A 26,223-nucleotide genomic window follows, 5' to 3' on the forward strand; every position below is an offset into this window, starting at 1 on the left:
GAACAAACTCAAGAGTCACTCAATGCTTTACTAAGTCCAACTGTGAGTAACTTTAAAATAAGCTTCCTGTCTATGCCAGTCCAGTTTTCGTAAAGTCAATACTTAGCAAATAATGAATATCATGTATGCAAGCTCATCCTAAGAAAAGACACTGAACAATATGTATTTCTTTGTTTTATTTATTTGTAGCAAATGTTGTTAAAAAACCAAACCTCTGGCTTAATCCTCCTGAAGAACCGTCACTGATAGATGACGGGAAACACATGTCGAGGTTTATAAATGTATGCACAACTAACTTTTTGAGACAAGCCAAATATCCTGTTAAAGGAAGTTATCAGTCAATTGTTACGATCCAGTCAAAATTTACTGATCTATAAGCAATTTACTAAAGAGTCAATAAACCTTTGTTTGGTGCAAGACAAATATTTCTACTCTTTTTTTCTGATTTGCTTATGCATCCTTGTCATCAGCCTCAGAAAAAGAAATTTAGATACAGTCTCAAAACATTTAAATAAAACTATACTAATACCCAACATACAGGTTTGCCAGTAATTGCGATACGGCTGAAATATCACAATCACTTTTATGCTAAAAACTTATATAATGTGATGCAAGTGGAGCTGTAACTGTTTTACACCTAATGCAGGATCGGTGCTCCCCTATTGTCTAGCATTCTGGTCTTGATGTTTGTCTGATATATTTCATACCACAGGGGCACAGTATACAATATATTGCATTGGATTTTGCAATTTGTGAATTGCTTTAAAGACCATGGTCTGCCTTCGAATGTAAAGGTGTTCATTTTGTGTGTGAATCTGCACACTGTGCATGTACCACATGGATGGTGTCCTACAATTTGTCTCAAATTCCATTGTGATGTTTTTTTAGGTTGTTTTTGGAATTGGGCATGGGACAGGTGTTCCTTGAGGTTTGATGATTGTTTCAGTGCCATTCTTGGAAGTGGTTCATGCGGTAGAACTAATTTCACAAGTGGGCAGAATTGTTTGATAACAGTTTCTATCTTTTTCATTATTTATTTAGTGCACAATGAACCCATGGGCATGATGGCGCGTACCAAACAATAATACAGACCACAAGTAACAAAAAACAAAGCATGATAAAAGTACAACCTAAAAACCAATGTAGACCCTCTACAAGAACAGGAGAAAGCCCCTGGAATATCCATAAACAGGATAAAAGCTAGCATATGGCTTAAAGGTGGAACATTACAAAGCACTAAAGAAGTAAAGTACAGTTAGTGTCCCCTCTTGGACAATAATTGCACCGGCTAAGATAGCGGGGGAGTGAGCTAAACCCACACCCTACAATGACACAGTCTCTGTTGGGCAAGGAACACCAGTCGCTCAAATTGATCCGACGAATGACCTTTAGATCCGACAGTCTAACAGAGCCTGGTCCTGTGCGTTGGCGCAGCCATGCTAGGACTTTGTTTCTTAAGGTATCTCTTGACTCTTTTGCAGTGACTTTTGGAATGTTAGCAATAACAAAATTGCAATGGTCCATGATAATTGCATGTGTGCTGGGGTCCTTGACGCATGGCATTTGTACTTTATTTGATCGCACATTCCTCTTGACAGCTAGATTAAACACAGGGTTGTTTTATTGGGCTTGTGACAGTTTTTATCTTGGATATGATCCGGTGTTGGTAATGCCGTGGAATTATCCTTGCATGGCTCCTTGTGATCAGGTCTATAGAACTTAGTCTGTTTCTTGTTGCTCGTCAGTGTCTTGGCTGTTGCTTGCAAGAAAACTTTGCTAGGGTCTGTTTGAGTGGCTTGCTCATGACTCGCTGCTGTTGTGTTATTTTGGCATCCATATTCCGATTTTTTTGTATGTTTCCGCTCGACTGGAGGAGATTTTATGTCAGGAGGAGTTGCCATACTGACTTTATTCAGGCAAACGACTGCTATAAACTCGTTAAGAGTAGCCATGATAGCACAGAGTTTCTGTAAGTTGTGACACTACTTGAGTTCTGTCAAGATACTTTGTTTTAAGTATGAGAACTGAGTAATGGTGTCGTCTGCTTGAGTAGATCGGCTCTCAGGACCCTTTGCAGGAGTTAAGGGGAAGGATGTCCTCATAGAATATTTATTTATCCCTCCTATTAGCGTGTTCAATGCTGGTGAGAAGGCTTCCCCCGTAGGGTTTATCAAACCCTTGCCGACTGGCCGCTCTGGGGTGGATGGTGTTGAAGGTGGTGCACCAACCAGGTCCAAATTGAGATTCCTGGTGGTGAGATTTTGAACATTAAATGACTTTCCTGTATAAGAGGTGACTCCATGTACTCTCCGTCTCCTCCGTGTGCTTAAAGCTAGGACCTCAGATAAGCGGTCCCTGCTGCATAGAGGAGAAACGGCTGGGGAGGCCTGGCCAGACCAGAAAAGAGTCTTCCCTGCCTCCGGTGTAGATTTCTTTACAACCAGATGGCCAGGTGGACATGTTGGAGAGCCAGACTTGGTTATGTCCTCCATATAAACAATAAGCAGATAGCCACAGGTTGATAATATATTAGTGAGGGTGTGCAGCTTAACTGCAGGATGGCGTTCAGATGGAGAAAATGATCATTAAAAAAATCTTACCCTTTTGCCTCTGTGTGGTATAGACGCAGACCGGCTCCTCACAAAACTTCCCCCGCTGGCTGCCCCTGGCACAATGAGTGCACCCGCGCCCCGTGCCTGGGTAAGAGGCAAGGAAAAATGAGTGTTTTGGCAGTAGGTGGTAACACATGTCATTTGTTGATCACTTTGTTGTACAGGTCTTTCCTTAGGTGTCAAAGGTTCTTCCCTGGGAGTGAATCTTGCTCTCTTTCTCGACTAAGTACCTTTTTGGGTTACCCTCTAGATTTCAGTATGTCAGTTAAGTTCCTGGCATGCACCTGGTAGTCATTTAATGATGTTTAATTGTGGCATACCCTCTGAAACTGCCCATAAGTAACTTTTGTTTCAAGGTGAGAAGGTGAAAGCTTCCGTACTGCAACAGTGTGTTCCTGTCCATTGGTTTCTTGACCAGTGTGCTTTTCAAATTGCAACTGTCATTACCAGTGCACAGGTCAAGAAAAGAATATCCTGGTCACTCCTATTAATGGTGAATTTAGTGTGGGGGGTCCCGGTCATTAAGCCAGTGCAAGAATTGTCACAGCCTTTCCTTATTGCCTTTCCAGATGAAAATGATCAAATATATAAATCGTTTGCCATTTAGAGATGCTTTCTGCATAAGAATTAATGACCAAGAAGATTTACCTCTCTTCAAAGCATGCCATATAGATGATCGCAGGACTGGGGGCAATAGTTGCCCCCATTGCTATTCAATTCACCTGTTGATAAAATATATCATCAAATTTAAAGACATTCTTTGTGAGTGCTGTGTGTACTAAATCTATTATGAATTTCGTAGGTACCTTTTAGTTGTAAATCATATGAATTGACTCAGAGCTCATTCCAGGACTAGATCTTGTGGGATAGTAGTATATAGTGCTGTTATATTCATAATTACTAGTAATTCTTGGGAAGGATTGAACGGTTGTCCCTCAAAGCATACAATGATAGCCATAGTGTCCAGTCATGCGATCATCTATATGGCGGTTGATGATGAATACAATATGTTTATCTGAGAATAGAAAGTGAAATGACAAAGAAATGAAAATGAAAGATGTATTCTGGCACTAAATAATTAATGCAGAAAATTAAATGATAAAGAAACAACCAACAAATTGATCTTTATTGGCGAGTTATGAGATTTTGCTTGAGGCATTGAGTGTAACAAAACGGTGAAAAGGAGATGAAATGTTGGGTACAATTGTGTAAATATAAGTTGTTCCATCCAAAGTACTTTGCAATAAGGGGATCCCTTATGTTTTATGACAAACAGCAAAACCTAGCACTGGTAGTGGGTATTTCCAACCACAGAGCTTGGGTCCTTCCTCTGCTTGAAATGAATCCGCACATGAAAGTAGGCATTCCGAAGGTCAAGCGACACCAACCAGTATGGCAGCTCGAGGGCATGGAGGATCTGGGCCAAGATGACAATCCTTAATTTATCCTGGTGTGGGTACAATTTCAATAGCCTCAGATCCATGATGGGATGTAGGCCACGGTCTATGCTGGGAACCAGAAAGTAAAGTGGGGTAGCAGCCCTTCCCTTGCTCCGAATGGAGAACCAATTCTATAGCCCCTTTCTGCAGAAACCGACCTCTTATGACAAGTCTGACAGCAAAGAAACAGAAGGAGGGTGGGTAGGTGAGCGTTAAAGAACAGGGAGGCAGTAACCAGGAGCCACGACCTGTAAACCCCAAGCATCGGCTGTAGTGCAATGTCACTACTCGACAAACGGGGACAGCCTCCCTCCAACCCCAGACAAATGGACAGTCAATTCCCAGTGGCTTAGTACTGGGGATTGCTGCAGGGACAGCAGAGATGCCTCTACCTTGGGCGGGGGGGAAGGGCAGCGCTGTGGCTGCTTACCTGAGGGCGCCTGGCCCCTGCCATGGTGGATAAAGGAGGTGAACTGTTGAAAAGTACAACTCCTTGGAGTGGGGCTAGATGGCTGCTACACAGCAAGGCCCAAGAAATTGGCCATGGCTTTGGATACTTGGAATTTCTGTACAGATTATCTAAAAGCGTTGCTGGACATTAGGTTTGAACCCGGACGTCCTCATTTACAAATATTTCCTCAGGACCAGCACATGTCACACAATCATCTGGTGTGCAGCCTGCTTCCAATAGTTCACCAGTGTTAAAAACCCTTTAACTATTCAGTCGGGAGTTAATTAGCCACACCCGGGATCGCATTCCAGATGTCAAATGGAGAAATTAATTACCGTAATGTTCTTTCTATGGATTCTTCTCCCGCGGGTTCCTCATCTGATAGATATTCCATCCAGCTCTGCTGCGTCAGAACATTTTCAACAGGTGACATAGTGGACCTCGACCCGACTGTCGACCTGTCTTGCTCGGTATCTGGTCGTCAGCTGCGGATGTGACCTCAGGCGTTGTATAAAAACTTTGTCACTACGCCCCACACCTCAGTTTTCCCCTTTTTGCCCAAGCATATCACACTGCATAGAAAAGCAGAAAGAACAACAGGTTCATGAGCTGTTAAAAATTAAATAACCATAATCCTCCGAAGGAGGAAGAATTTGCAAGAGACACTTACAAGTAGCGTCAGAAAAATCCCTTTTGTTTCTTCTTCTTTACAAAATTTGTGGCAGGAAGAAAACGGACACTGAGGACCATTACCAAGTCAACACAAAAGAGAATATGTGCCCCAACCACTGACTTTGAGTGGAATGGATGGTAGGGGAGATGAGGAATCTGCGGGAAAATAATTCATATAAAGAACATTACGGTAAGTAATTTCTCCTTCAATGGATTTCCTTTCTAGCGCAGATTCCTCATCTGATAGACTACAAAAGCAGTAGATGAAGGACGGCGGGCAGTAAGTTAGACCAAAACAATTTGCAGCACTGCCCAGCCAAAATGCTCATCAGATGTACAAGCCACAATTAGACTATAGTATTTAGTGAAGGGATGACCATGTCGTTGCGTGACAAATATCCCAAACAGGGACTCCCCTCTGTAATGCTGTTGACGCTGAGACTCCCCTAGTCGAATGAGCCCTGGTGCCTGCCAGTAATTCCTTGCCGGTGGTTTAGTAGCATTCCGCTATACAGAAAATGATCCAGCGGGATAACGTTTGCTTAGTTATGGGCAGGCCCTTACGCGCTAAGGAAAAAGCCATGAAGAGCTGGTTAGTTCTGAACTCAGTCATCCTTGCAATATAAAAACCTAATGTCCTTTTGGGGTCTAGGCGATGTAATCGCTCCTTCTCCTTAGAAGGATGTGGAGGAGGATAGAAGACCGGAAGGTCGATAGATTGCGATAGGTGGAACTCTGAGACAACTTCGGGGAGGAGGCCAGGCCTTACCCTGAGTGCGACTGTCTCCCAGAAAAAATGCAGGAAGGGTGGCTTACAGCATAAGGCCTGCAGCTCACTCACCCGGCTTGCGGATGTTATAGCCACCAAAAAGGCTGTTTTCTAAGAGAGAAGTCTTAAAGGACAAGTATGCATAGGCTCAAAAGGAGCCACCATCAGAAATGTCAGTACCAGATTAAGATCCCAATCTGGGACACCAAGGCCATTCAGGAATTGTGCCATTATCTGGATCTTAAAAAATTAACCTTGATCCGGGGATCTCTTAAACAGACAAAGCTGCCAAATATCCTTTGACTGTGGTGACCTGAAGGCCTGCTGAGGCCAGTGACAGAAGGAACTCCTCATTGTAGTGGTGGGGCAAGAGATGGGGTCCATCTCGCGTTCCCTGCACCACGCCTCAAATCTCCTCCACCTGCATGCGCACAAAGATCTTCTAGACTGTCTGCGTGCAGCCAGCAACACCTCAAGCACTTCCTCAGAGAGGTCCCAGTCATCATACCTCATTTCTCAAGAGCCACGCATGTAGGTTGAGGGATTCCGGGGTCGAGTGGCGTATCCAACCTTCCGACTGGGTTAGAAGATCCGGCTGCCGAGGCAACTGGTGAGATGGACAGATGGACAGAGCCAAGAGGTCGGAGTACCATATGTGATTAAGATCATGGTCGCTCAAAACCTCTTCAACTCCCAGAGAACCCATGGAATGACAGGAATCAGAGGGAAATCGTAATGCAGAGGGAAGGACCAATCCACCAGAAACGTATCCACTAGTGCACCATTCACTGGGAATTCCCTCGAGCGAAACTGTCTGCACTTCCTGTTGGATTTTGTTGCAAACAGATCTACTGCTGGGGTACCCCAGAGAGAGAAGACCTCCTCTAGGACTTCCTGGCACACTTCCCACCCGTGTGAGGCCGTGCACCGACTGCTCAGAGCATCCGCCAAGCTGTTCTCTGTGCCCGCCAGATGAACTGCCGAGACCGATATCCGGTTATCCAGTAACCAGCACCAAAGCATCATCGCCTCTGTGCAGAGGGTGCAGGAGTGCATGCCACCCTGTTTGTTGAGTGTATTGCCACTGTGTTGTCTGTCAGATCAACGACATGCTTCCCCTGCAGAGACGGATGAATGCCTTCAGGGCAAGACTGATGGCTCGCAACTCCAGCCTGTTGATGTGCCACCTGGCTTCCGTTGCTGACCAAAGACTGCTCACCTGCAAATCCTCGCAGTGAGTGCCCTGTGAGAAACCAAAGGATGTCTCACCTGCTAGTCCCCGGGGATCTCTCTCAGGTGGCCAGGGCACAGGCATCAGCCTTTGGATCCAGACCCTGAGGGTGGACCAGTGCGAGAGGATCACCTCGGTGAGGGGTCTTGAGGGAGTAGGGGTGAGGCAGCCAGTGGCGAGACACAGTATTCCTCCCTTTCCCGTGCCTATGATCCCTCCTATTTCATAGGATTCTCCAATGTCCCAAATCCCCCGCCTTCCTTTCCACACAAACACTGGGCAGAGGAAGAGGGTGACAGAGTAACAACACTAACTCTTACCCATTGCATTGGAAATGTCCCACTAATTGGGTTAGGCACAGTCAGGCACTTGACTATGTGCATACACCTGATGCCAATTAGCTCTCCTCAGACGAATAAAAGGTGAAATGTAGAAACACACACTGAGCAAGGTGGAACACGAGTAAGAGCAGAACTTCCAGGCGAAGGCGAACCTACTGGAGCAGAGCAACAGACCGAGGGACGACAGCCACAGGAGGAGAATCCCAGGAGTTCCCTGCAGGAAGTTGTTGCCTCCAAAAGGCACATAAAGAAGGCATAGTACATTTGAAAGTCTTCGACATCAGGAAACGGTCCAAGCCTGACAGAGGGAGACTGAAGGTATAATAAGTTAAGGGAAGGGAACCTCTAAAGGAGGTGAATGAAGCTTTGGGAAGGGAACCCCGGCAAGTGTTTTGATTTGCTATGAAAGGTCTGAGCCCGATTGAGGGAGACCAATGAACCTTTGGCTGTGAGGGGTCTGAGCCCGGCTGAGGGAGACAGATGTGAACTTTGCTTTAAGAAGTCCGTTAGAGGGGGACTGACGTGAACTGTTTGGTGAAGTGTGTCTGAAGATTGGAAAGAAAGACTTCAACGTGGAAGGCCAGGCGGGCCTCGATCCACCTACTGAACAGCCTTTGTGTTAAGAGCCTTGAGCCAGAATGTGTCATCTTACCTACAGGGACCACCTTACTCCGTGATGTCCAACGTGGAGAGGAGAGCTGCCTCAGCCACATTTATTCTTTATATTTGAACAGAGACTTTCCTTTACATACTTATTCTCCTTTTCACACTTATGTACAAGATATAGGGCAGGCATTAAGGTTTGTTAGTATAGGCCATTTTGATTTGATAGACTCAACTCGGGCTGTTTTGTTTATTGTTTGATGGTGGAGACTACTCCCATCTTAGCTATTAGGCGAAGTAGGAGTTTCTCCAACCCCACTGAAACTTCAATAAAGCTTTTGCAAATTGTACCTTTTGTGTCAGTGTCATACTTGTGATACCATGCCTCCCTTACATATGGTGTCAGAAGAGGCATACCACTCAATTAAGACAAATTGGGGGATCCTAAAATTCCAGAAACTTAGTCTACGAGCCTCAAACCCCTCTACTGCCACAAAAGAATCCATAGGCTTTGACATTTGTAGCAGCAGAGAAGCCACTATCCCTCCTGGGAAAAGAGGGATGATTCCCACGGATTTAGTTCTGATCCCCACTGCGGGTTGTTATATAAGATTGGCCCCAAAATATGGCCTGGCAGTTTGGGTTAGATGTCCTAGCAGACATTGTAGATGCAGACTTTTAGGGAGACAAAGGTTCTTCTACAGAACCATGGCAAAACTCGACCTGGTGACAAAATTGCCCAGGGAATTCTTGAGAAAGCTCTATTTTCCTATTTTGAGGAAGAAAGTGAACCAGAGGAAACAGAGAGGTAGCTTAGGCTTTGGAGAGGCCAATGAGACATGCATCACTGAGGCAAAAAGGGAAGAAGAAACTACCATCCTTCCCGATTTAGCCTTCGCCCAGCGAATTGATCCAGTACTCGCAGAGGCTTTCTTTTAAGTGATTCCTGAGGGAGAAGGACAAGAGAAGGGAAGCCCCTTTTTCTTCCTGAAACCGGGTTTAATATATAGAAGGGAAACCTCCAGACAAGGCCCAAGTAAAATTCAAGATAGTAATACCCAAAACCCATTGCAAGATTGTGCTAGAGATCACACACTCTAATTTGACAGGGGGACACTTGGGACAATTTAAAATTAAGCTCACATCAGTGGCAAATTCTATTGGCTGGGAATCCATGCCGATATAAAGAACGTCATCCAGACATGTGAGATATGCCAAATAAACTGCTCCCATATTCCCTTACCTGCCCCCTCTGAACCCATTACCGATAATAGAAATCCCTTTCTCCCGAATTGGGATGGATATCATTGGACCGTTGGCAACTTGTAAACTGGGTAATAAGCATGTTCTCGTAATCGTTGATTACGCTACCTGGTACCAAGAAGCCTTCCCCATGCGGAACAAAACAACCCAACAAATTTTAAAACATCTGCTGCCATTCTTTTCTAGTGTTGGTTTCCCCAAGGAAATTCGAAAGGCTCAGGGATCCAATTTCATGAGTAAGCTTATGGGTGAAGTCAAGGAATTATTACACATTACCACTTTAAGAACCTCAGTTTACCACCCCCAAATGGACAGATTGGTAGAGAGATTTAACAAAACCCTCAAAATTATTTTGAGGAAATTGGCAGAAGAAGATGGGAAGGACTAGGATCATATGATCCCATGGGCTCTATTTGCAGTAAGAAAGACCCCTCAGGCATCCACAGGATTCTCTCCTTTTGAGTTGCTCTACGGTACAGAACCAAGAGATGTCTTAGACATGCTCTGGGAGACCTGGGAAGAAAGAGAAGAGGCACCTATTTCCCTCTCACAGAGAGGTACCCAACTGCAAGAGCGCATGAAGCTCATCCCGAGTCTAGTCCAACTCACATGGAGAAAGCTCAAGCCCAACAAAAATCCACCTATGACAAGAAGATACATTTAAGATAATTTTCAGTGGGACAGAAAGTATTATTCCTCTTACCTACCTCTGAAAATAAAGTCTCAAAGTGGCACAGGCCCTATGAAATGGCAGAGCAAACAGGAACCTGTACCTATAAAATAGCCCAACCTGATAGAAGGCAAAAGACTCATCTCTAACATGTAAATCTCCTAAAAGAGTGGAAAGAAAATCCTTCCGCTACCACCTTCTCTATTGGTACCCGAAGAGATGGACAACTCTGAACGTATTCTCCAAGAGCTCTCTAAACAGAAACAAGAAGATTTGAACAACCTTATTATGGAATTCCCTGATGTATTCTGTGAGAAACCAGGGAGAGTACATGGTACTTATTATATCAGAACTTCAAAGGGAAAAGTGGTTCATTTGAAACCATATAGACTCCCAGAAGCACAAAAACAGATAATTAATGAAGTTAAGAAAATGATGAAGGCAAACATCATCGACCCCTCTTCAAGTCCATGGTCCTCCCCTATTGTGTTGGTGACTAAACCTGATAATTCTTGGAGGTTTTGCATAGACCTCCGGAAGGTCAACGCCATCTCCGCCTTCGATGCCTATCCTATGCAACGCATCAATGAGTTAATAGATAAACTTGGAAATGCCACATTCCTGTCAACTCATACATTTAACCAAGGGATATTTGTAGGTCCCTGTACATGAACCTAATAAGCAAAAGACATGTTTCTCGATACCAATGGGACTATTCCAATTCAAAGTCCTCCCTTTTGGACAGCATGGGGCCCCAGCCACTTTCCAACGACTTATGGACAGGGTATTACTTCGATTTCTGCAGGGCCTATATTGACGACAGTCATTTATAGTAAGATGTGGGAAGACAATCATTTTCTTCATTCTACTAGTATGCGAACCCTCAGCGAGGCTGGCTTTACTGCCAATCCATCAAAATGGAAGCTGACTCAATCAGCCATGAAATACCTAGGCTTCTTTGTATTGAATGGCAGTGTACAGCCCCAGCACGAAAAGGTGAAAGCCATCCTAGATGCCCCAAGACCAAGAGAGACCTTGGGGCATTCTTAGGATTAATTGGTTATTACAGCAGGTTTATCCCACATGTTTCAGATAGAACAGCTAGAGTGCCCGACAAACTAAGAAATGCGGAGCCCCAGAATATTTGTTGGTCTGATGAGGACGATGTGCGTTACAATAATCTGAAACAAACCTTATGCCAAAGCCCAATACTAAAAGTGGTGGATTTCTCGAAGAAATCGTATTACAGACTGATGCCTCCCTCACAGGGTTGGGAGCAGTATTGTCGCAAATATGCCATGGATTAGAACATCCCATCCTATTCACCAGTCGTAAACTCTTCCCACATGAGAAAAAAACGACTCTGTATTGGAATTAGAGGCCCTTGCCATCAAATTGGCAATTATTCATCTGAGGTACTACCTTTTGGGGAGAAAGTTCACACTTGTTACCGACCACTCACCTTTGGTATGGATTGATTGATTGTTTGTATAGCGACTATACACAATGTGTTTCAAAGCACTTCAAGGAGGGAGGGAACATGGGAGAATACAAATTACATTCTTACAGGTCCTTGAAACAAATCAGAATGTGAAAATAACTATCATATCATATCAGATAGTACAAGTGCATGGAACAATAAGGGAGAGGAGAGGAAGGAAAAAGAGGAGACAAGACTAACAGTAACATTACTATGCCTGACAACAATTGTTGCAGTGCATGAATGACAAGAGGAGGGGGAGGAGAGGAGGGGAGAGAAAGGGGAGGAGAGGAACAGACAAGTGACTCTAAAAAGGTCAACGATTATTGAAGGTAGTGCTAGGAAGTAGGAGGAAAGGACAAAGGGGGGGGGAGACAGACCAGCCGTTATCAGAGGTTGAGGGCCAAATGATGAGTAAGTGCTAAGATAAAAGAAAAAGGTGGGGGAGGGTCAGGAAGGAGGGGAGGGCAGGAGGCTGCAAAAGACAGGCAGCTACGATTACTATGCCCGACGGCAATTGGGGTAGTGCTGGAATTTGACAGTAGGAGGGAAGAAAGGGAAGGAGTGGCAGGGAGGGTAGGAAGAGGGGGAGGGGAAAGATGATAAAAGGCGAGCAGGGGGTGAGTGGGGGAAGAGAGACTCAGAGGGGGTAAGGGGTGGGGGGCTTGCAGACGCACAAGGGGCAGGAGGTAAGGGGGGCTAGCAGACACTCATGGGGGCAAGGGGTGGGGGGGTTGCAGACACTCAAGGGGGACAAGTCACAAGGGGTAAGGGGCATGGAGACTTGCAGGCACTCACGGGGGGCAAGAGGGTGGGGGGTATAGACCTACTCACAGGGGCAAAGGGGGAGACAGACTAACTCATGGGGACAAGAGGGGACACAGACCTACTCACGGGGACAAGGGGGGACACAGACCTACTCACGGGGACAAGGGGGGACACACACGTACTCATGGGGACAAGAGGGACACAGACCAACTCACAGGGGCAAGGGGGGGTCACAGACTTACTCACGGGGCAAGGGGGGGACACAGACTTACTCACAGGGGCAAGAGGGGACACAGATTAACTCATGGGGACAAGAGGGGACACAGACCTACTCACGGGGACAAGGGGGGACACAGACCTACTCACGGGGACAAGGGGGGACACACACGTACTCATGGGGACAAGAGGGACACAGACCAACTCACAGGGGCAAGGGGGGTCACAGACTTACTCACAGGGCAAGGGGGGACACAGACTTACTCACAGGGGCAAGAGGGGACACAGATTAACTCACGGGGGAAAGGGTGGGACACAGACTAACTCACGGGGGCAGTGGCGTACGAGGGTGAGCAGGGATAGACGGGGCCATCATTCAATGAAGTCAACAAAAGGACTCTAACCATCTACCCATGCAATGGTTCTTTGACCTGCAACCCTGTTTCACTGTGGAACACCGAAAAGGAAATTAACTTGGGGAACGTCAATTTCCTTTCCTGGTTTCCCTGTGAAACAGATGCGGCTACATCACATAGGGGGAGGGTATGGACCAGTGCAGGAGGATCACCTGGGTGAGTGGTCTTCAAGGAGTGGGGGTGAGACAGCCAGTGGCGAGATGCAGTATTCCTCCCTTTCCCGTACCTATGATCCCTCCTATTTCATGACCCCTCCTATTTCATAGGATTCTCCAATGTCCCAACTCCCCCCCCTCTTTCCACACAAACACTGGGCCGAGGAAGAGGGTGACAGAGTAACACTAACTCTTACACATTGCATTGGACATGTCCCACTAATTGGGTCAGGCACAGTCTGGCACTTGACTATGTGCATACACCTGATGCCAATTAGTTCTCCTCGCACAGATAAAAGGCGGAATGTAGAGAAACACTCGGAGCAAGGTGAGACGAGTACGAGCAGAACTTCTGGGATGAAGGAGAACCTACTGGAGCAGACCAACAAACCGAGGGATGACAGCCATGGGAGGTGAATGCCAGGAATTCCCTGCAGGAGGTTGTTGCCTCCAAAAGGCTGCAAAACGCACGTGGAGAAGGCAGAGTCCCAAACAAGAAAGCTGCACTGTGCTTCAAGGACACCAGTGACTCTCCCGGGTGAACGGTAGAGTTGGGGAGGCGAAGTCAAGCCTGTGGTACTAACCTTGACTCGAGGATTAAAGCAATACAGAACAGAAAAGAAACACAAACAGCAGGTGAGTTGGCAAGCGACGTGAAAGACCGATGTGTACAAAAGAAAGATTGAAGTAGCAACATATCGCACAATTGAAGGCTGATGTGGATGAAACGCGAAGAAAGGCAGACCTGCGAATGAACCTTGAAGTAACGATAGCTGTAAATCAGCGGTAATGAGTGGTCCGGCGAAAGGAAGTAGCCCACTCGAAAGTCTCAGTGAAAGGTGAAAAGTTTGTAGCGATAAAGTGAATGAACTGTAAAAGCCAGGTGATTGAAAATGACCCTGAGAAAATTGTAGAGTAAAAAGGTGAAGGTTGAACTTGAGTACATAATACAGTGAACTACCCAGACCAGGAAGCAGTGGGGCAAATGATATAGAAGTATGAGTTACAAGTTGAAGTGTCCTGCGGAGGTCTGAAGAAAAAGCCACACATATTCTAAAGTATTGGACATCAGGAAACGGTCTGAGCCCAACAGAGGGAGACCAAAGGTATAATAAGTTAGGGGAAGGGAACCCCTAAAGGAGGGGAATGAAGCTTGGGGAACTGAACCCCTGCAAGTGTTTTGTTTTGCTGGGAAAGGTCTGAGCCCGATTGAGGGAGACCGATGCAAACTGTTTGGTGAACTGTGTTTGAAGATTGGAAAGAAAGACTTTAACGTAGAAGGACAGGTGGTACTTGATCCACGTCTTGAACTACCTTTGTGTTAAGAGCCTTTATATTTGAACACTGACTTTCCTGAACATACTTAAACTCCTTGTCACACTTTTATACAATATATAGGGCAGGCATTAGGTTTTGTTAGTATAGACCATATTGATTTGGCAGACTCAACTAGGACGGTTTTGTTTATTATTTGATGGTCGACACTACTTCCATCTTAGCTATAGGGCAAAGTAGGAGTTTCTCCAATCCCATTGAAACTTCAATAAAGTTTTTACATATTGTACCTTTTGTGTCAGTCTCATACTTGTTATACCATGCCCCAACCCTTCAGAGATGCATCTGTGACCACTTGGGTCTAAGACCAAGGAGCCAGAAGGGTTCCCATGCCAGGAGACGGTTGCAGCCCGCCCACCAGGACAGGTCGTTGACCACTGATGCGGATACCTTGAGGAGATCCGAGAAAGCACTGAGGTACTGTGACTACTGACCGCTCAGGAGCCACTGCATGGACCTCATGCGCAATCTGGCCTCTGGCATTAGAAAAATGCAGGAGGCCATGAGACCTAAGAGGCTGAGGAAGGAAAGCGCTGGTAGAGTGGCATGGTTCCGGAACAAGTCAACCATTTGTGTCAAGCGGACAACTCTCTTCGGGAGCGAAGGCTTTCCTAACCCAGGTGTCTAGAACTGCTCCGATGAACTGTCTGTCAAGTGCCTCTGGACTGGCGTCATTTGGGACTTCTTTAAATTCAGGGAGAAGCCCAGCCTGTGCAGCAGCAAGCAGCTGTCTTCTAAATGGGACAAGACCTGCACCGCAGACGTCCCTTGGATCAGCCAGTTGTCCAGATATGGAAATACGTGGACCCTGAATCTCCGTGGGTGAGCCGCAACTACCGCCAGGAGCTTGGCGTAAACCCTTGTGGCGGAGGTTAGACCAAAGGAAGCACCTTGAACTGATAGTGCATGTCCCCTAAAGTGAACCTTAGCAATTTCTTGTGCTTCGATGGACCGGTACATGGAAATAAACGTCCTGTAGGTCTATTGACACCAACCAGTCCTGTAGTTCGACAGTGTGGAGAATTTCTCTCAGCGTCACCATCCTGAATTTGTCTTTCCTCTGAAACTAGTTCAATGCTCTGAGGTCCAGAATGGGACGGAGACCTCTTCCCTTCTTGGGTACCAGGAAATACCGGGAATACCAACCCGATCCTCTCTGCTCGGGAGGTACCTCTTCCACGGCACCCTTCAACAACAGGGCTCTCGGTTCTTCCTGGTGCTTGTGTCCAGGTTGGATTGGGGGGCGGGGGTCTGTCCAGAGGTTTTCTTAAAAATGGCAGACAATGACCCCGCTGAATGAGCTGAAGAGCCCAGGCATCGGAAGTAAGTTCCTCCCATTGGAGCAAATGCTCCATCAACCGTCCACCAACCGGTGCGTTTTGAGAGGGGAAATCAAATCTGCTTATGAGGATGGGTCGCCCCCGCCGCTGCCACTGCTTATTGGCCCTTAGAAGCCCCTCTGCCCCTTCCTGAGTGCGAGAAATGCTTCTGCCCTTGTCTCGCTGGTGGGAGCTGCACTCTGCTGCCATAAGGAGCATACCGCCTGTAACCCTCTGCCCTAGAGGCGAAGCTGAATGCAGGTCTGGCCAGCTGCACAGCAAGGCCTAAAGATTTAGCAGCGATTTTGGATTCTTTAAATTTCTCTAAAGAATCGTCGGCTTTCTGGCCGAACAATAAATTGCCCTCGAAGAGCTTGTCCAGAAGCTTAACTTGGACATTAGGCAAAAAAAGAGAAGTTTTTAAGTAGGCCTGCCTCCTCACGTTACTGCTGACGCCCACACAGTCGGCGATGTCCAGGTCCGTTTGCAGTGACTGCCTAGCCACCTTTTTCCCATCCTCCACCAGCTGTAGGAAGCCCTCGTGCATTTCTCCTTCTGGGACGTACTGCACAGCATTCTCAACTTCTGTCCAAAGACCAAAAGAGTACTTGGTAAAACTGCTTGCCACATTTGTAGTCTTAAGAGCCATACTGCCCGAAGTGAATGCTTTTTTGGCTAAGGCAGCAACTTATTTTTTTTTTTAAACAAATATTTTTAGATTTTCCAATTTATAACACATAGAGCAGCATTGGTAAAACAGTTCGATAAGGTTCCTCCTAAATTCATTCAACAATAATAAGCATAACAGTGGGTCATATCCTAAATTCATTAAACAGTAATTAAACAATAATAGACCTCCCCCCCCCCGCATCGTTTAACAACCTCATTTCATAGCCCGACTTAACTTAAGATCTAGTATGCATCATATGAGGGTACATTCGGGAAGTACTTTGCCCGCAACAATGAATTCTAACATAAGTTTGTCATTGTGAATCTTTACAATTCATTGCCTTCCCTGCTTCTTCTCCCCGCCAATGTTTACTGAAGTGTTAATAAAACCCGGAGTTCATCTGAAGACATTGTAAATGACATCTCTGTTCATCTCAATTAATTACATCCAGAGTTTATTTCGAAATTATCCACGCTTCACCAGCTGTAGCAAGTTAAATAGCTTTCGTAAGTGAGTAAATTCATCATTTGTCCTTAGACCTTACCATTTTCGAATTGTTTCAAAAAGTAATTGAGCTTTTAACCAACTTTATATGCCAATATCACCTACAGACGTTGTATAGGTCTGTGTTGTATCTTAGTGCAAGTCAAATCTAAGGCTGTTTCTCAGTCTTCGGCATTACCTTTTTGGTCTAGCTTCCAGTAATAACTTAATTTTTAAACCAATAATTAATTATTCGATTATCCTATGTATAGACCAAGCTCAGCAGTGGTGAACGGACCTATAAGGTTCCTCATGAATTCATTCATCAGTAATAAACAAGTCAATAAATCGCTTCATAAATTCATTAGGCGAATATTACAGCCACACATCCACCTTAGGCCTCACCATTCTAGTATTGTTTCAAGAAATAATTAAACTTTAACTGCAACCATTCAACAACCCCTCCCCTAACTCCCTTCCCACTCCCAGCCCTTTGTTGACATGGATCAATTCTTCTGCTGACTACTAGCGTTATTATGCGCTAAAAGGAGGGCTGCTTACTTTTCCATTCCCTCCCACCCCTTCCCCTCCCCTCTTACCCTCCCCTCCATTATTGTTCATATCACACAAAAACCTCGGTTCGTGACCAGAACAGTTCCATGAGCCAACCCCTCAGCCATAGTCTCCGCAAACTTTATCTGAATATTTCTGAGGATACGGGGTTTAAAGTATTGAGACTCCATCTCTCCCACATAATCCTGAAGGGGTTTCCATATGGCCAAGAATTTCAGATAGGTCCCTGATTTTGTGGCGCAAGTGTTCTCCATTGCCATGACCCCCCACATTTTCACCCACCACCATGGAGCTGTAGGGCCTTCCACTGTTTTCCACCGTTGGGCCACTGTCATCCTCGCTGCTGTCAGTAAATGGGTTATGAGGTCAGCCCTGTTCCCTGAGACCGCATATTCCCCCTCTACTACTGCACTCAGCAGAATAACTTTTGGGGACCATGGTAGGTCGGCGCCCGTTATGTCTCTGATAAGGCTCAGTATTTCTTTCCAGTACACTTTCATCCTTGGGCATGACCACCACATATGGAACATATCCCCTCTTTCCCCACACTGTCGCCAACAGTCTGGAAGGTACGTGGGGATCATTTTGTGTATTCTACTTGGGGGTATATACCAACGATAGAGTTTGTATGCCAATTCTTTAATTGCTGTGGATTTGGATAGTTTATTGGCCCTCCTCCAAATTTGACTCCATTCTTCCTGCGTGATCTCCTCCCCTATGTCCCGCTCCCAATCCTTTCTGTATTGGAGGGTGTCTTCTATTTGCACCCTGTCCAGGAGATTGTATAGTCTAGTAATCCCTTTTGTGGTTGTCCCCTCCCGTATTGTTAGTTCTAGGCCTATTGGGGGTCTCAACCCAGCCTTCATAACCTCTGGATGTGAGATCCAGTGATGCAGTTGTGTATATTTAAATCTGTGATTTTTCGCTAATGCCAAATCTTTGTTTACAGGCTTCGAAGGTGAGTGGGGCACCATCCTGGTACAAGTCTTGTAGGGACAGTGTATCCGCATCCTTCAAACCTTCCCAGAACCTTTTATGAAGCCCAGGCGAAGGCATCAACTTTTTTCGCTTCCCTGTCGGGAGGTAAAGTGGAAGTGGAAGATGCTGGTCTAGATGAGACTGTCAGCCTGCATAAACAAGCCCTTGCAGGGAAGAGTGAGAGGAGAGGAATGAAGGGTCTCCTCTAGTCGACCTATACTTCCTGGAAATGGTGGAACTGACTGGGAGAATAGAACATGGGTGCTGCCACAGAGCTATTAGAGGATCAGCAATGGCAGGATTTAAAGGCATATTGCGCTCTGTAGTTAGACCTTCATCCAAAATATCTGTGAGGTCATAGCCCTGCACTTGCGCCACTGAGGATTGCAATCCTAGGGTATCAATGACCCTTTCTACCGAAGGCCTGAATTTTGACAAGTTATGAACATAGGGCTGGGATTGTTGAAATTCCAGGTCTGGACAGGTGTCTAGACCGCTGGCATCATGAAGGCCTTGAGCTAGCTGTAAAAGCCGACTGTGGTCCTCAAAATAATCAACGCTTCCTGTACCCAAGTAAATGGGGTCGGCATCCCTGCCGAAGATACCTGCCATAGCATTGAAGAATTTGGACCAGGGTTGTGGTGTAAAGGTTTTATCTCTAGGCGCTGATATGGTGGCTGTCGGTGTCGAAATGCTGTAGCGTTAACATCTTTGGATGCACAGGGTTGATCAGAATTCCATTGGTCCTCTTTCAGTGTCAAAAGGTTTATCAGCACCAACGTCATTGGTACCGGGGCACGAGAGGGGTCCGAAATACCGAGCACCGCTCTTGGCTCCAAGGCCTGCTGCGTGAAGTGGGGTGTCCAGTCAAAGGATCGAAAATAAAGGATCGATTTTTTTAATTTATTTATATATTTTTTTTTAGTTTGGGTTGGTAAAAAAATGTTTTTGATAAAAAAAACAGGAGGTTGGGGGGAACCCCCTCAAAAAAATAAAATAAATAAATCGACCCTTTTTTTCAGTCCTTTGACTGTCGATCCAAAGGCATACGATCCTTTTGTTTTCAACCCTATAACTGGCAACCGTGAAGGGGTTAACCGCGCCAACTGCAGCATGCTTTTGGAACATTTGAAGCATAGAGGACTTAAAATCCTCCCACTCTGGGGGGGTGGTAGGACCACTGACAGCTTACCTTTTCTGTAGACTAATCAGAGTCCCGACAGTGGTGGTGACGTCACTTCTTTCGGGACGAGGAAGAATGGCTCCTCAAGTGGCACCATTTTTTCTTCAGATTATGTTCTTTTTCAGGGGTGTGCCCCTCGTTTTGGCCTCCAAGGACCGAACTGTCGACTGCGCCAGCGATTTAGAGGGCGGCTGACCAGCAGCGAGTTTAGCTGCTCGATCGCAAATGGATTTGGGCTGCATTTTGGCGCACGATGGACACACATCTGTCCCGTGACCCGTGCTGAGGCACCAGAGACACAACTCGGGACATCTTGGTGCCACAGTCGGTACACCGCTTGAAGCCAGATACCCGAGTGATCTTGCGTTGAGGGATTAAAAAGGTTGTCTAACGAAAACGAAGAGTCGAAGACTCGCCTTTGTTCCCAAGCAGTGTGTTAGCGCACGGAAAAAAGGAACTGAGGTATGGGGCGTAGTGACAAAGTATTTATACGACTTGTGACGTCACATCCAGAGCCGACAACCAGATGCTGAGCAAGACTGATCGATGGTTGAGTCGAGGTCCACTACGCCCCCCGTCGAAAGTTTTCAGAAGCAGCGGTGCTTGATGGAATATTTATCAGATGAGGAATCTGCGGTAGAAAGGCAATCCATTGAAATGTAATTTGCTGTGGCACACGTAACATTGAAAGCTCTCAAAGCCAGACTGCCGGACGCAAAGATCTTGCCACCTATGACATCCAACTTCTTGATCTCCCAATCTGGGGGCAAGGAAAGTAAAGTTGTGGACTTCAAACTTGCCGTTGTACCTAGCACCATGAAAATCTCCAGCGGTGTATGTGTGGAAATGAAGTTGGAGTCAGAGAAGGCCAGGTGATGCTTTATGGCAAGGTCCCAGTCCACATCAGGGATGGAAGCCGGCTTCACCCAAGTGGTCAACACAGGGGCTGCCAGTGCTGGGTTTAATAGGAACAGGTTCTCCCGTGCAGGAACCTCGTCCAAACTGTAATGATGAGCTAGACCTTGCACCTAGAGAAGGCACACAACCCCAGTGGCTCCACCACTTTTGCCATGGCCTTCTACAAAGAACCATGAGGCTCACTAAATGCCCTTGAGTTGATGATCCACGGGGGGTTTCACAGGGTTGGGTCTCACAGCTATATTGGTTGTTGGACACAGGGGACCCGGTGGTGCACTTGCCATATATGAGGTAGTGGGAGGAGGATCTGAGGGGGCCCAACAGAAGATGAAGCATGGCTGCGGATATGGGCGAAAAAGCATAAAGCATAAATTATCCAGATGCGTTATTACAAATTCTGTCAAATTCTGTCACAGGTGGTATCTCACGCCAGAGAGGCTTCACTGCATGCCGCCTGATTGCTTGGTGCACTGGAGGCGTAGCTGCAATGTGATGGGCTCTCTCTTTCATATGGTGTGGACTTGTGGGAAGGTGGGTCTCTTCTGGAAGTAAGTGTGACATGAACTCTTACTAATATAAGACAGCTTTTCATATCCCATATGACCTGCAGTCATAAAAGGTGTTCTTTAGACAGACACGACAAGTGTTCGTATGACCTGCAGATCAGCCAACGACCAGGAAATGCTGCGTTTCCTGCTCTGGCAGGTCGGCCGACCACAAAACTGTCAGCTAGCAGCCTTTTTGACCTCACACAAGTGTTAACTGTGTGAGGTTAAAAGGCTGCTATCAGATAAGTGTTATCTGATAAGGAGTCAAAAACAGTAAATTGATAGACGTGAACAGAAACATCTTTCACATTCACAAAGTCAAGGCCTATAGAGTACAATGGAAAGCACTGGGTAACAATTGAGAAAGATATCCCTTGATAACAGACAGCCGGCTAAGATAGCCTGCAGAAGTATATCATGCTGTGATGTTGCAGAACTTTAGATTACAGTGAAGGCACTTACTAAAGGTTAATGCTACAGTAGATTTGGTTATGTGATCAGGGCCCTGTGCATCACCATTTCAAACTAGAAACATTACAAGAAACCTATTTAAAACTCTTGTGCCCATATGGCATTTATAGGGGTTGTTTATGTTACACAAATGGGGGGAATAGTTGTACCATTAACCTGAATCTCTCAATTTCTTTCAAGTGTTGGAGGAATTCTGATTCAAATGCTATTGGACACAAAACTTGTGAATCGACGTCCAAGTTAGTCCATAGCTGCAAGCAAAGAATAATCATTATGTTTGTTTTTAGAGTGCTTGTCTCCATATCAAATAACGGTGTACATCTATCATTTTCATTTCGATCTGTACTGATTATAGAATTTACCTTTTCGGCTAGATGAGGAGTTTATCACAGCCAGCGGTGTCTTTGTCTTGTTAAATAGGCAAACATTCATTAGTTATCACTTCTAGAGTTGAAGCGTGTTGAAGGGGACTACATTGCCCACAATCCCTCAGTATATCATCTATAGTTGGAAAAGAGATTAACAAACCCTGTCAGTATACTATGGTGCTTGAAAAACATCAGTGTTCTGGTGCCCGAGTGCCTCAGTGTCACTTACTTCAAGAATATAATATCCTCACACGGGTCTGAGTGTCACGGCTGCTCGATCAAGTCTTCCAGCATGCTGTGGCGGGAGATCGTTGGATTTCAATAATGTTTCCTTTCCATCTAGCAGAATGATTAACAAAAGATCCTTAAAAAATGTACAGAAGGGTCCGTGGGTAACTGTTTCTGACTCTATTTAGAGTTGCACGCTCTCAGCATTTACCGGGCAAAGCAGTAACGTACTTGTGAATGTTCGTCACTGCTTCCTGTGATCGCGCCCATGCTCAGTTTACTGAGCAGGTGAACTGCTGTTGAACTCTATGGGAAATGAACTGCACACTCGCTAGTCACACTGTGGTACATCTCTGTGTGCTGTCACGGCCACCATCTTGAGTGAGTGATATTTGACTGTGGTGTCTATGCGCTCAGCTACATCTAGCATTACACTCAGCAATGTATATTCAGGCCGATCTGCCAGTCTGTGCCTAAATCCGCGCTCTGAAAGCTCATCAGATATCATGAATGAAAAAATAATGTACAAGGACTAATCCCTTCCAGAGGCAAACAACATCCTGGTATCGATATATCGATGACGTTTTCATGCTATGGAACGGGAATGAGGGTGACCTTGCCATCTTTCTCACATGGTTGAATAGACAGGCCTCTATTATCAAATTTACCATGTCATTTGATAGACAAAGATTAGCATTTTTGGACCTAGTAATCTTTAAAAAAAATGGACAACACTCAGGGCACCACATTATAGAACAAACCCAAGGACAAGAATACATTGCTACTATATAGTAGCTTTCACCCCCAGAGTCTTCCAGAAAACCTCCCATTTGGGAAATTTTTAAGGATTCATCGCAATTGCAGCGAGATTGAGGATTTCAAAATAAACAGCAAAGAACTAAGCACAAAACTACAGAATCGTCAATACCCGCCCAAGATTATTAAGAGATCTATGAAACGAGCATGTAATACTAATCGGGAAATGTGCTTAACCAAACGAGAGAAACGCCAAGAGGAAAGAATAACATGCATTTCTTCTTTTTCACCTATCAGTAACAACCTCAGATGGATCATATTAAAAACCGGAGAATTATCCAATCTGATGATTTTAATCCAAACACCCTGAGGTGTGCATTCAAGAGAAGGCCGAATCTCTGTGATAAATTAGTACACACTTATCCGGTTAATACAAATTTGCCATCTAGTCAGAATCAGCTATGGCATCTACCTCCGGTGTCTGGAGATTTTAAATGTGGACAATGTTCTGTGTGCCATCTCACAAGCAACATCAAACAAATCGACCTTAATGGTTGGAATTGGAAATTTTGAACTTTTTCAAATTGCCTCACCAAATGGGTTATTTACGGCATAAAATGTCTGTGCAGGCTCCTATATATTTGGACAACTATGAGACCAGTGAAATTACGTATATGTGAAAATCGTTCAGCCATCAGAAATGAAACTGCAGACAAGCCATTGGTAGCTCATTTTAAGGAAGCCAAGTACTCCCACTATGACATCTACTGGTTTGTGCTTCAAACTATGAGAGCTCATCCACGGGGTGGAGACAGAGATCTAGCCCTAAAGAAACTTGAACAAAAATGGATTTATGACCTCAATACTGTAAAAGCAAGACTAAATATTTCAGTGGAGTGGAATTTGTTCATCCACTGATCCATTAGTAGGACGGTAGTAATCATTTTTCACATTTTCCTGGCCTCCCCCGAGGTTTTGCACACTAGTTGTACTCTGATAATGAGATCGATATGGGACTGTTGATAATTAATGATATTGTCTGAATAATAGTTGTTAATTCTTTTTTCTTTCATGATATGTGCGAATTCACTGATGAGATTCCAGAGTGCGGATTTAGGCACGGACTGGCAGATCGGCCTGATTATACATTTCTGAGCGTAATGCTAGATTTGGTTTATAGTCATAATCTCGAATACAAATATGTCCAAAGTCATAATGTCGAAAAAATAAAGTCGAAAACAAAAATGTCGAATTTTTTTTTTTTGTTGATTTTTATTCGAAATGGGGGGGTTCCCCCCCAACCCCCCTTTTTTAATTTCTTTTTATGTTTTACCCCTTTTTTTTTACCACCGGAACCCCAAAAAAACATGTAAATTAAAAAAAAAACAATTCGACATTTTTGTTTTCGACATTATTGTTTCGACATTATTGTAATTCGACATTTTGTTTTCGAGATAATGACTGGACACCGCTAGATTTAGGTGAGCGCATAGACACCACAGTCAAATATCACTCACTCAAGATGGTGGCCATGACAGCACACACGGAAGTTCCACAGTGTGACTAGCGAGTGTGCAGTTAATTGCCCATACAGTTCAACAGTAGTTCACCTGCTCATTAAAATGAGAACGGGCGCGATCACGGGAAGCAGTGACGAACATTGCAAGTAAGTTACTGCTTTGTCCGGTAAATACTGAAAGCGTGCAACTCTAAATAGAGTCGGAAACAGTTACCCACTGACCCTTCTGAACATTCTTTCAGGATCTTTTGTTCATCATTCTGCTGGATGGAAAGGAAACATTATTGAAATCCAACGATCTCCCACCACAGCATGATGGAAGACTTGATTGGGCAGCCGTGACACGCAGACCCTTGTGAGGATATTATATTCTTGAAGTAAGTGACACTGAGGCACTTGAACACTGATGTTTTTCAAGCACCATAGTATACTGACAGGGTTTGTTAATCCCTTTTCCAACTATAGATGATATACTGAGGGATTGTGGGCAATGTAGTCCCCTTCAACACGCTTCAACTCTAGAAGTGATAACTAATGAATGTTTGCCTATTTAACAAGACAAAGACACCACTGGCTGTGATAAACTCCTCAACAAGCCGAAAAGGTAAATTGTATAATTAGTACAGATAGACATGAAAATAATAGATGTACACCGTTATTTAATATGGAGACAAGCACTCTAAAAACAAACAATTATTATTCTTTGCTTGGAGCTATGGACTAACTTGGACGTTGATTCACAAGTTTTGGGTCCAATAGCATTTGAATCAGAATTCCTCCCACACCTGAAAGAAATTGAGAGATTCAGGTTAGTGGTACAACTATTCTCCCCATGTGTGTAACATAAACAAACCCTATGAATAGCATATGGGCATAAGAGTTTTAAATATGTTTATTTTATTGTTCCTAGGTTGAAATGGCGATGCACAGGGCCCTGAGCACATAGCCAAATCTACCCTATTATTAACCTTCTTCTGCATCCTGAAGACGGGGCTGAAAACACACCAATATTAAGAGTCAACATGCTTGGTTTTCCGCTCTCAGAAACAAGATTAAGTGTAGATGTTCCATGATGTACAGAAATCCATCTATGGATGTTAATAATCACTCGTGTTACTAACATCACACATCCCTGATTATACAGAGTAATTTGTTGATTTACCATATCAGGTTCTGTTTACACAGTAAAGTTCCTGTGGTGTTTTCTTCAAAAACGCTATTTGACGATATGGTCTACATGAGGCCTTTTTATTCATTTGAGTGCATTTCTTCTTTTTATTGATGTATGTTTTACACAATGTTATATACCCATTAAAATGGGTTGTTTTTGATACCCAAGTTATGGTAATACACAAAGTTGAGTTAGTTATTTTCACTAAAGGAGTGTTATCCCATAGCAATGTGTTGGGAAGGTGGGTAGCTGGTGCGGAAAGTTTACTTCCTCAATCACCCCAGCCCCCAGACAAAAAAAGAGGAACCCCATTGCTCAATTTTTTGAAACACTAACAGTTACAGAGATCTCACTTTGAGATGCCAAAAAACCATCTAACGTAGTTTCACATAGGAGTTCTACCTCGAACGAAAAAAGTGACATGCTAGCTCGCTCACGGTTACAAACAGCGGATATGATGAACCCACACGTGCAGGGCCACCATTTTAATTGTTAGATATATATATCCCGGCACAAGGATGGGAAGAAGGAGAGAAGGGAGCGCAGCACACTTTCCAGTCCATTTTCAAGTCGGAGGGGCTGAGGAGGAGTGCAGAGCAGCAGCAACATACAAGGAG

At 44.9% G+C, this 26,223-nt stretch overlaps 1 protein-coding gene across 3 annotated transcripts in view; it reads right to left on the minus strand.

Moving 5' to 3' along the window:
* NAA35 (N-alpha-acetyltransferase 35, NatC auxiliary subunit) overlaps positions 1 to 26,223 on the minus strand; it is a 1,572,250-nt gene that overhangs the window by 143,668 nt on the left and 1,402,359 nt on the right. The gene's annotated exons all lie outside the window — the stretch shown is intronic.

Source organism: Ambystoma mexicanum, chromosome 6p (assembly GCF_040938575.1).
Source record: "Ambystoma mexicanum isolate Mex_15411 chromosome 6p, UKY_AmexF1_1, whole genome shotgun sequence".
Lineage (NCBI taxonomy): Eukaryota > Metazoa > Chordata > Amphibia > Caudata > Ambystomatidae > Ambystoma > Ambystoma mexicanum.